Here is a 12,235-nt window from a genome sequence, read left to right as displayed (position 1 = left end):
CAAAGGAAGCGGAGCAGAGCTGTGATAAATCCTAAGCCCAAACAAATAGACAGTAGGTCAAAATTAAAAAAAATTAGACCAAGTCGAGGAGGTGGGGAGTTATCATGCCACTGTCCCTTGATTCCCCATGCAGTACATATTACTATGCTGGGGGTGTGTGCTTGGGATAAAAGTCATGTCACAGAGGCGGTGGGGACGGTTAATGTCAGGTGTGGGATAGGTAGCGTAAAGGTAAGCCGTGGGGGGGGGGGGGGGGGTTGCGCTGATGCACATCGTTCTCGCACTCAGCACTTACACACACATCTATACACACACATCTATACACACACATCTATACACACACATCTATACACACACATCTATACACACACACACACACACACACACACACACACACACACACACACACACACACACACACACACACACACACACACACACACACACACACACACACACACACACACACACACACACACACACACACACACACACACACACACACACACACACACACACACTCCATCTTGCAGCACTCACTGATACACACAGATGATCCTGCAGCACACACTGATATGCACACATACACACTTATCCAGCACTCACTGATACACACATCCTGCAGCACACACTAATATGCGCACACACACAATCAAACTTCTCCAGCACTCAATGATACACACACAGTCTTGCTTACTCAATCTCCCCCATGCTATGCAGCTCCATCCACATGCTCTCTTCTCCTGTACTTCGGCAATGAAGGGGGAGGGAATTCCTTCTCTGCTCCCTGCTTGCATGGGAACTGTTGAATAAGGAGGGAGGAAAACTCGGCCAGACATTAGCTAAATAGCCTTTGTCTCTCCCAGTGGCCTGCAAAATTAAACAATCTGCCGAGGAAAGTGTCACATTAGCGAGAGCCTGAGCCGCTCTCGCAGCAGGGCTGATGACATAGGAGGGGGAACTAGGCAAAAGCCAGAAGGAAAGATAAGCTGCCGCGGGGAGTGAGAGCCGCTGCTGATTTACACACAGAGCTGCGCACAGCGGGAGGGCACAGGTCCGGCGGAGTATCGGCAAAACTCGCCACTGTGGCGATCACGGAATCGTCATTTCCGCGATTTTGATATTAAAACGATAAATCGTTCAGGCCTAGCATTCGGCCTAGTAATTAACTGCATTGCCGTAAACTAACATGACTTCCGGGCCGACCCAAATTGCCGCAGAAGCCACGCTGTAACGTAGGCATGCACTAGTGTTAAGTCAAGCACTTCCGGTGTAGGGGGGGGACTGCAAAGTGTGACTTTTGCTAGGCAATTTGCCCTAACGCATCGCGCCAGTGTAAAATAGCACCGAGAGACCCTTGTGTGCCTACTGCTGTGTCTGTAGTTCCCTAGGTTCTAAAAGTGTGCCTTCTCGTGGTACCTCTCATAACACTCCCCTAGGCATAGGCCAGGCTGGTCAGGACAGGAGGGACAGTAAACGGGGGTGCCACGCCTTATTCCAGCCTTGCTGCAGACACGACATATTTTTCTGGGGTTGCGTTGAGTTGGGGTGCTAGGAATCGGGTAGGCGTAATGCCTTCCATGCAGCCGGCTAGTTGCATTTGGGGGTTGTGCTCTGGCATCTCCTGGATACAGGAGTGCCGAAACGATCTCTTCCTGGAATTGAAGGAAAGATCCAGTTCTCCCAGCCTTACTGTAGAGAACAAAGCTGTTGTACATCGCCAATTGAATTAAATACACAGACACTTTCTTATACTAGCGTCTGGTTTTCCGGTAAATTAAATAGGGCCCTAACATCTGGTCATTGAAGTCCACCCCTCCCATGTTGGCATTATAGTCGTGGACGGCGAGGGGCTTTTCAATGACCTCTGTTGCCCGTGTAATTTGTACTGTCGTGTCTGTGTGAATGGTAGACAGAAGGTAAACGTCCCTCTTGTCCTTTCATTTCACCGAGAGCAAGTCATCGGTACACAAGGTGGCCCTCTCCCCTCGTTGAAGTCTGGTGTTAACGAGCCGTTGGGGGAAGCCCCGGCGACTAGGTCGCACGGTGCCACAGCATCGGATTCCTTCTAACTTTAGGTGCTGATAGAGGGCCACACTTGTGTAAAAGTTGTCCACATAAATATGGTACCCCATATGGAACAAGGGTGACGCCAAGTCCCACACAATTTTTCCACTGCTCCCCAGGTAGTCAGGATATCCGACCGGCTCCAATTTTGAGTCTTTTCCCTCATAGACCCTAAAACAAGATGTATAACCTGTGGCCCTATCACAGAGCTTATACAGTTTCACCCCATACTAGGCGCGCTTGCTTGGGATGTACTGTTTGATGCCAAGGCGCCCGGTAAAATGTACGAGGGACTCGTCTACACAGATGTTCTGTTCAGAGGTATAAGCATCTGCAAATGTGGATGACAGGTGGTCTATCAGGGGACGAATTTTGTGGAGCCGATCATAAGCTGGGTGGTCTCTTGCATGACAGGTTTTGTTGTCATTGAAATGCAGGAAGCGCAGGATGATCTCAAATCGCGACCTGGACATGGCAGCAGAGAACATGGGCATGTTATGTATTGGGCGTGTAGACCAATAAGAGCGCAATACATTTTTTTTGGTAATACCCATGTTGAGGAGAAGGCCCCAAAACATTTTAAGTTCGGAAACTTGGAGTGGTTTCCACCGAAAAGGCTGGGCGGCAGCTTTTCGGATTGGCGGTTATAAATTGTGTGGCATAACGGTTGGTCTCAGCCACAATTAAGTCAAGGAGATCCTGGGTGAGGAACAGTTCAAAAAAGTCTAGGGCCGATCCTAGTTCAACCGTCTCCACCTGGACTCCAGACTGGGCGGTGAAAGGGGGCAGTACGGGTGCGGCGGGATCAGGGGAATGCCAATCAGGGTTTGCCAGCACCTCTGGAAAACCAATGGGAGTACGGGCCCGTCTACTTGGTGGCTGCGAATCGGGTCTTAATGCACGTACCACGGAACCAGTTTCTACTACCAGGCTGGTGTTCGCCACTTCACCAGGGTCTTCTACGGTAGTACTGGTGTTGATAGGTCCAGGAGATGCTGCGCTACTGGTGCATGCCTCACCAAGAAAAATCAGATCAGCGCCAGCACCACTCTGCTGCCCTTGAGACTGATCTTCCGCCACCTGCAGTCCAGTGACATGGGGTGTGGTACGCCTGGCTCTAGCCGGGACTTCAACCTCGTCATCGGAACTATAGGTCAGAGAGCCACTGCTGTCTACAGGATCGTACTCTGAACCAGAAGATTCGTTGAATAAGTCGACCCAATCATCCTCATCCGACTGGTCCATGCACCTGTAGATGTCTTCATTGGAAAACCTCTTTTTTGCCATGGTGGCCTGCTAAATTTAGGAGGTATTCATCTGAGACTACCCAGGAAAAAGAGCACCTACCTAGCGAAAGGGAGTACTTGAGAGGTAGAAAGCTGCGGTAACTGAGTTTTGATCGAAAAAAATCAAAACTGATGTTTACAGTGCCACAGCTAGTGTACAGTGTTTTTTGCAGTGATCAGAAAAAAAAATTTTCTGTCACTGCGGTGGGGCGGGCTGAACGCAGTGCAGGCGAACGATCAGGTCTGATCGGGCAAACACTGCGTTTTTTTGTGGATCCTAGTGACCCTAATATAGATCTGACGGTGATCACTAATGATCACTTACAGATACTATATAGTACCAATGCTGATTAGCGACAGTGATGACGCTAATTAGTGACTGTGGTGCAGTGGGCTGAGCACTAACTGACACTAACAACCCTTTTGCCTAGCTAACTGGCCTAACTGTTATCACTAGTGATACTATAAAAAGTGACAGTTTTCACTGATCACTGTTTTTAGATTACTAGGATGGTGAGGGGGGGGGGGGGTTGGGGATCAGAGAGCAATCACAAATAATCAAAAACAATCACGAGGCAATTACAACACAATTACAGCAATCGGCGCAATTGAATCCAATAACGCGACAATCAAAAACCAATTACGTGACAATCCAATCGAAGCCAATCACACGACAATCGATGCTAATCACAGGGCAAAACAGCCAATCAGAGGGCAATTGGCACAATCAAAACCAATCACGGGCTATTGATGCCAATCACGCGACAATCGAAAAACCAATTACGTGACAATCGAAGCCAACCACACGATCGATGCCAATCACAGTGCAATTGAGACAATTGTAGCCAAACAAAGCACAATCAAGCCTTACAGACAGGAGATAAGATACAAAATGGCAGGGGGGAGAATATACGCAAGCAATGCACTAGGAAGGGATGGGGGGGGGGGTGATCAGATACCCCTAAAGCTGGCCATACACTGGCCCGATTTGCCGCCGTTTCGACAGCAGATTCGATCACTGGGATCGAATCTGCTGCCAATCGTTCGCGCTACACGCCGAATTTCGATCCATTTCATCCGATCGCTCCGTGCGGAAAATTACCGTCGATCGCCCGCGGGTAGGGAGCGCGTCGCTAGCGGAGTTCGAGTGCCCGACGACCGACGCAATAGAGCCTGCATACATTACCTGCTCCGCCGGCGCGACTACGCCCGGTCACCGCTGCTCCGTGTCCGCGCTGGTCTCCGGCATGCTTCAGTTCCTCCTGCCCGGCAGGAAGTTTAAACAGTAGAGGGCGCTCTACTGTTTAAACTTCCTGCCGGGCAGGAAGAAGTAAAGCATGCTGGACCTGGAGACCAGAGCCGAGAAGACAGCGGAGACCTGGGGACTGGAGTCGCGCCGGCGGAGCAGGTAATGTATGCGTGCGGGGGGAGCGGCGGCAGCACCACCATAACAGATTGTGAACGGTTTCAGGCTGAAATCGGTTCACAATCTGTTTGCAGTAAAGGTAGCCATACGATCCCTCTCTGATCATATTCGATCAGAGAGGGATCTATCTGTTGGTCGAAGCTGATGGCAAATCGACCAGTGTATGGCTACCTTAAGGGGTAGTTGGGGGTCTAATCTGATAGATAGGAGTGACAGAGGGTGATAGATGGGTTATTGACGGGTGATAAGTGGGTGTTACAGGGAAGAACAGATGTAAACAATGGCCTGCTGATGTGATAGGGGGGGGGGGGGGGATCTGAAAGGGTGGGTGGGTGATCAGAAGTCCCTAAGGGGCAGTTGGGGGTCTGATCTGATGTGGGGCAGTGGCAGGTGGTGACAAGGGATGATTGACAGGTGACTGATAGGTGATTGACAGCTGATCAGTGGGCTATTAGAGGGAGATAGAGAGATGCAGTATACAGGGGGGGGGGGGGGGGAGGTTAGATCTGAAGGGGTGGGGGGTGATCAGATAACCCTAAGGGGTAGTTGGGGGTCTGATCTGATTGATAGGAGTGACAGGGATGAATTGATGGGTGATATGGGGGCTGGTTATCTGTAAACTATGGTCTGCAGGGGTGTACAGGGGGAAGGTCTGATGGGTGCTGCGGGTGATCGGGGGGGGGGGGTGTCTGTGGGGCTTCTAAGGTGTGTGGTGTGACACTCACTGTGCCTGCTCTCCTCGCCGGTGGTCGATCGCTAAGTGTGACCACCAGCGGGGAGGCAGGCAGTATAATACAGTTTGTTAGGTAAACAAACTGTATTATATGTGTTTAAGTGGCCAGTTTGAAAAGTTACAACTCGCCGGCGCTGCGGATTGGCCGGCGGGTTGTAGTCACAAGGGGGCGGCACCACGTGACACAGCGATCGCGCGGCTGGAGCCGCGCGATCGCTGATTAATCAGCGGAAACCTGGCGACGCACATCTGCGTCGCTGGTCCTCCAGCTGCCACTTTGCCGCCGCACGGTATGAGTGTGCTATCGGCAAGTGGTTAAGAGAATTATGTTCCTGGTGGGGACCATGTCTTTTGCTCACAGTTTGAGGCTTTAAGTGAACCTAAAGTGAACAAAAAAAATGAGATTAACTCACCTGGGGCTTCCCTCAGCCCCCTGCAGTCGATCGGTGCCCTCGCAGCCCTGCTCAGATGCTTCTGCACACGCCGGCGAACACTTCCGGTTTGGCCGTCACCGGCCGACAGGCATGGGAACGCGAGTGATTCTTCGCGTTCCCAGCCTGTATATCGCCCTCTATGCTGCTATTGCGGCCAGGAGGTCGCGTTCCCATTCCTGTCGGCCGGTGACGGCCAAACCGGAAGTGTTCGGCGGGTGCAGAAGCATCTGAGCGGGGCTGCTAAAGCGCCGATCGTCTGCAGGGGGCTGAGGGAAGCCCCAGGTGAGTTAATCTAATTTTTTTTGTTCACTTTAGGTTCACTTTAATACTGATGTAATTTCTTCGCTTAAGACTTTTTCTTTTCTCCTCCAATCGCTGGACCTTCTCAGCCTTGCTTGTAAATACAACAGAGCAGAGGATTGTGTTTCAGCTAGGCAGGGAAATAAAGGGAAGAGGAGAAATATATACTAGATAAAACGAACCCCCAGCATGCAACTTTTTGGCAATGGCTATTAAAGGGCCAGTGCTCCTAAGGTATGTGATCACTCTAAACCATAGCAGCAGAAAAAGTTTTGAAAGTTTTGAGTGCATGATTAGCATCTTTATCACATCTTTTAATACACTCAGAGCAGTTGCTGTTGAAATTAAATTTTTATGGTGACAATCCCGCTTTTAAAGCAAAACTGGAATGTTAAAGGGGTATCCTGCAGTAAGCTTTGTGTGCATTCTTTCAGGCACTGGGTGAAAAACACACACACACACACCACACACACCACACACACACCACACACACACCACACACACACCACACACACCACACACACACCACACACACACCACACACACACCACACACACACCACACACACACCACACACACACCACACACACACCACACACACACCACACACACACACCACACACACACCACACACACACCACACACACACCACACACACACACCACACACACACACCACACACACACACCACACACACACCACACACACACCACACACACACACCACACACACACACCACACACACACACACACACACACACACACACACACACACACCACTTTAAGGGATCGGTGCCATATGATTCTTTTTGACTTGTCTGCAGCTTTTGATACTGTGGATCATAGAATATTAATACAGCAATTGGAAGAATTACTGTGGCCTAAGGGGTGCTGTTTTCAGTCCTTGCTATGTGGCAGGTCAAAACAATTGTGCCTGGGCACCCACTTTTCTAATCCAGAGCCACTTTCTTAAAGGACTCAGGAGATGAGATTAAAAAGCAATTTTTACTTACCTGGGGCCTCTTTCAGCCTCTAGGTGTCTCCTGAGTCCCTCGCCACAGCTTCAGTGGTCCCCGCTGTCCCACTGGCCGCCTGTGAAGCTTGGCGGGTTGGCGCTTCTGCCCATGTGCAGTCGCTCACGGCCATGTCATCGGTCACATACTGCACCTGTGCAGGCCATTGCGCGCGCCCGCACAGACCCGTTGGCAAGTCGCCACATCATCGGTCACATACTGCACCTGCGCACATACTGGTCTGCACTGATCCGCTGGCGAGTCGCCAAGCTTCATGGATGGCCAGCAGAACAACGTGGACTACAGGATCTGCGGCGAGGGACTTAGAATACATCTAGGGCAGCGGTTCCCAACCCATGTGTCGCGACGCATTCATGCTGCCTTCATACTGGAAGCCCTGGGTATGTACTCCCAGTGGGCAAAATAGTCCAGAACTATGACCTAGGTTCCCATTGTTATGCAGACGATACACAAACAAGGCTGTGGAGTCGGTACAAAAATTCTCCAACTCATCAATTGATGATTCCCTTGACTCTGACTCTAATTTGCATATAATGATCTTGATTATTGAAATTATACAACATAAAAAGCATTAATCACTGCTAAAGCTTAGGAATTTTAAAAGTCTATTAAGATGACATCTGCTTTTGGGAACAAAACAAAGCTCCTGGCCAGGAAGCCAACACTCTACTCTGTTGACCATCTCAGCCTGTAATTCCCAACGTGAATGCCCCAGCATGTTTTCTGTATAATAAGATTCACCAGAGCCCCATGTTAGCCAGTTTCCAGCATGTAGCCCTACTCCCTTGCAGAAAAAAGCCTCTACCTTTTCTATATCTGATATAGAAAACGCCAGGGCCATTTTCTGCAAGCGGGCAAATCTGTGCCCCAGAACCCAGCTAATACAGGGTTCCAATGAATCTTCTTAAACAGACAATGTGTTGGGACATTCTAACTTTTAGGCTGGTTTCACAGTGGGACGTTACAGGTGCACGTTAGAGCAGCCTGTAACGCACCCCACCGCACAGCAATGAAAAATCAATGGGCTGTTCACAGTGCCCACGTTGCGTTACTTAGTAACGCTGCGCCATTAGACTACGTACTGCATGCAGTACTTTGTAAGCGGCACTGCCGCGTTAGACTGTTTGCACATGCTCAGTGACGTTGGGGAGGAGCGGAGAGCGGCCAGGCACATGGCTAATTAATATTCACTGCACTCAGTGACGTGCAGTGTTTACTTCCTGGAGCGGCCGCTCTGTGCGGCGATTGGCCGGCTGGACCACGTGATGCCGCATGCGTCCAAGAGTGCGCATCACGGATGCCAGAGTGAGCTGCACAACGCGGCTCACTCTGACGTCCAAAGCAGGGAGCACCAGGCGTTGTGTTAGGGGCACGTTATGCGACCATAACGTCCCCTAAAACGCAACGTCCTGGTGTGAAACCAGCCTTAAGCATGAGCATACCTCTGAATTTTTTTATGTACAACAGAGATGCATTTTGTTTTCAATTTTTGTTTTTGATGAATTTTGAGAGAAAAGGAAACAAAAGAACAATTCAAATTGTACATAAACTTATATAAACAAAGTTAACAATTTTTCATTGCATGTGTTTACAGGAAAAAAAAAATAAGATACACTGTATTAAGAAATCATACATCGTTGGCGATGCTATACATTCTAGTGGCACCACATGGATGTAACTGAAGTCTTGCGATTAGAGTGATCTGAAGGTAATCATTTTTGAGAAGTAGAGAATTTAGTTTGGAATATATGCTAGGGGGTATTGGGTATTGCCTGTTAGATCCATATGTGGTAGGATGTACCTACTACCCATTGTCTTAACCATACACGGTTGGGTGGTGGCAGTCTCACTAAGATTTACATTTAGGTAGCCTGTGTAGTTCATCTTCCAGCAAAAATGGGGCTTGCTTATAAATATTTTCCATAGTTTGGGGTAGGTGAGGGATGTATCATGCTGGATCATGCTGTGGCTGGATGGTGTACTGGTTAAGGGCTCTGCCTCTGACACAGGAGACCTGGGTTCGAATCTCGGCTCTGCCTGTTCAGTAAACCAGTAATTCAGTAAGGAGCTCTTTGGGCAAGACTCCCTAACACTGCTACTGCCTACTGAGTGCGCTCTAGTGGCTACCTCGCAAGCGCTTTGAGTCCGACAGGAGAAAGACGCTATACAAATACTGCCATTATAACAGTCTTAGATAAAATGACTTTAGGAAGTACCTGTTCATATAATTCTCTACTATTGTTTAAAGGAGTTATCAGCTAAAAAAGTGAAAATGAGCTTTACTCATCTGGGGCTTTCTCCAGCCCCTTGCAGCTTTCTGTCCCACGCCGACCGCGCCGCTCCCCGTTAGAGATGGCCCAGCCTTGGAGATAGATGTGTAAGCCTCTGATTTGTGATGACTTCCTGGTTTAATACATGATCATGACCAGCAAATCAGAGCCTTACAAATCTATCAGCTGATCAAGCTGATCATGTGCTTCTCCATGAGTTTTCCAAGGCTGGGCCATTCCTACTCCCCGCCGCTGTCTGGGTCTCCGTGCTCGGTATTCAGGCCGACCGCAGAACTACTGCGCCTGCACAGCTCGCTGCTGCCCACATGGCCATGATTGACAGCGGCGCTTCGCGCAGCTGCAGTAAGGCTGACCCTGCAGTCAGCCTGAACACTGAGCACGGAGACCCGGACAGCGGCGGGGAGCGGTCGGCGTGGCAGAGTAGGCTGCCAAAGGGGCTGGAGAAAGCCCCAGGTTCGTAAAGCTCATTTTCACTTTTTAGCTGATAACACCACTTCGCCATATCTGGACGCATATATCCGTCCAGATAGGCAGTGGTGCTGCAGCCGTGTGGTGCGCGCAATCGGGCGCGCGCCCGCGCGCGCTACCGCTGCCTCCCGCTGCCCCCCAATCAGTGAATGGGAATATAATTCCCATTCACCGATCTAAGTCCCCGGCAGAAATACCGATGCTTTCTCATCAGAGAGCGTGGTATTTCTGCCCCCAGGAAACTTCTCTTCATTTTAGTTCCTAGAAGCGACATCGTTCGCATCTAGGAATTTTTTGAATGTGGCCATCTTGTGGCCAAATAGTAAACTGCACCCACATACCTGTATTGAATAAAAAAATACATTATATTACATCTAAAATTGGCTATTTACCTCCCAAACTAAAATTACCAAAATACATTTTTGTATTAAAAAAAATAAAATAAAAAAAATTACAATTAAAAAAAAAGAAAACTACATAAATAGTTACCTAAGGGTCTGAACTTTTTAAATATACATGTCAAGAGAGTATCTTATTAAATTTTTTTAAATTATAAGCTTGTAAATAGTGATGGACGCAAATTGAAAAAATGCACCTTTATTTCTAAATAAAATATCGGCGCCATAAATTGTGATCGGGATGTAATTTAAATGGTGTAATAAGCGGGACAAATGGGCACATAAAATGCATGGGTTTTAATTACTGTAGCATGTATTAATTTTAAACTATAATGGCCAAAAACTGAGAAATAATGATTTTTTTTCCATTTCTATCTTAAGCTTCCTGTTAAATTGTACCAAGATGGCGCTGTAGCAGACGCCGTGGCACACAGGGCTCCGGCATTTTTTCTTCTTTCCCCCCTTCTCCCGCGTGATCCACCCGATTTTCTTGCCGGGATGGATTCCCCTCCTCCTGGGGACACAGGCAGGCCAGGCGCCGGTCACCGGAGCGCCAGCGTTCACGAGAAGCCGCTCGTTTAAGATCGGGCCGCCACCCACGTGGTTGGCCGCGGACCTCCATGCACGCCGCCTCCTGCTCCAGTAAATGACGCCACGTGAGCCGCCGCTGCCAGCAACCCAAGACGCCCAGCTAACAGGACTGGGAGCTGCTCCACTTTCACAGCCATGGAGGACCCGGCTGCTGCTACTCCTGCCACGTGAGCCGCCGCTGCCTTTGCGACACAGGATACTGGACTGGGGCCGCTCCACTATCGCAGCCATGGAGGACCAGGCTGCCACTGCTACCCTTGCCGAGTCAAATCTGCTCAGGTCAGTAAGGCTGTCTCCCTGCCGCTGCCGCCACCGATGGGAACACAACACACTGCTCCACCACCAGTGGAAGCAGGGTCCTGCCTGTAGCTCATCCTACAATGCAGCCAGGCTAGCAAAGTCCGGCCTGCGCCCACACACCACTTGACCACTGTGGCCACGGTAGCAGGGCTATGCCTGTATCACACAACTCCACCACCGCGGCCAGGGAAGCAAAGGTCTTGCCTGCATCACACCACCAAGTCATTTAACAGCAAACATCACCATCAGCCCCTTCAAATCTATGCCCCCTGCCAGACATCTGTACCATCTGCTTTGATGAGGCCCGTAAGCCAGGGGCTAAATTTGCAAGCTAGGCATTGGGAGCTTGGAGGGCCAAGAACTGTCAAGGAGTTGAGGACTGTTTTTCACAACCATGGGGACGAGGGGACTCTGTATCTATCTCTCATTTATGGGGGGGGTCTGGAGTGCTGCAGAGTAGTGAGCGCCGCTCAGATTGTGGCAGGCAGCTCCGCTCGACATAGCTCTTGATCAGACCCCTCTGGTCTTTCTTCTTCAATGTGTTCTATGTAATGTTTTTGTGTAATGTTTAATGTATGTTTACTGTAATTGCTTAATTTTGTGTAATGCTTAATGTATGTTTACCAGTGTTCTCCCCAGAGCCTATTACCCGGGCGGAGCGCCCACCTGGGTCTCTGTTCCCGCCCGGCTGATTTGATTAGCCTCCGAGTCTAAAGCAGAGACACTTTCCTCTGCTCGTAGTTTTAATTCAGGCAGCGCTGAGTGCAGAGACACATCTCCGCCCTCCTCCTCAGCTTCTTCCTATCAGCAGCGAGGGGCGGGGGAAGCTCCTAGCACAGATGAGTCAGACCTCGGGAACTTTGCTGGAGCCGACCATAGAATAGAGTGTACGGCTCTATTGCTATTC

At 49.7% G+C, this 12,235-nt stretch overlaps 1 protein-coding gene across 5 annotated transcripts in view; it reads left to right on the top strand.

The window, feature by feature from the left end:
* SLC25A19 (solute carrier family 25 member 19) overlaps positions 1-12,235 on the top strand; it is a 117,329-nt gene that overhangs the window by 9,998 nt on the left and 95,096 nt on the right. For 2 of the 5 annotated variants that reach the window (XM_068262989.1, XM_068262990.1), the window contains exon 2: positions 8,875-8,988. The exons of the other annotated variants lie outside the window; for them this stretch is intronic. The gene's annotated coding sequence lies outside the window, so the exon portion shown is untranslated. The remainder of the gene's footprint in view (positions 1-8,874; positions 8,989-12,235) is intronic. 5 annotated transcript variants of the gene reach the window in all.

Source organism: Hyperolius riggenbachi, chromosome 12 (genome assembly GCF_040937935.1).
Source record: "Hyperolius riggenbachi isolate aHypRig1 chromosome 12, aHypRig1.pri, whole genome shotgun sequence".
Lineage (NCBI taxonomy): Eukaryota > Metazoa > Chordata > Amphibia > Anura > Hyperoliidae > Hyperolius > Hyperolius riggenbachi.
Note: the sequence above shows the minus strand (reverse complement) of the source record. Positions and strands in the feature narration are given on the sequence as shown.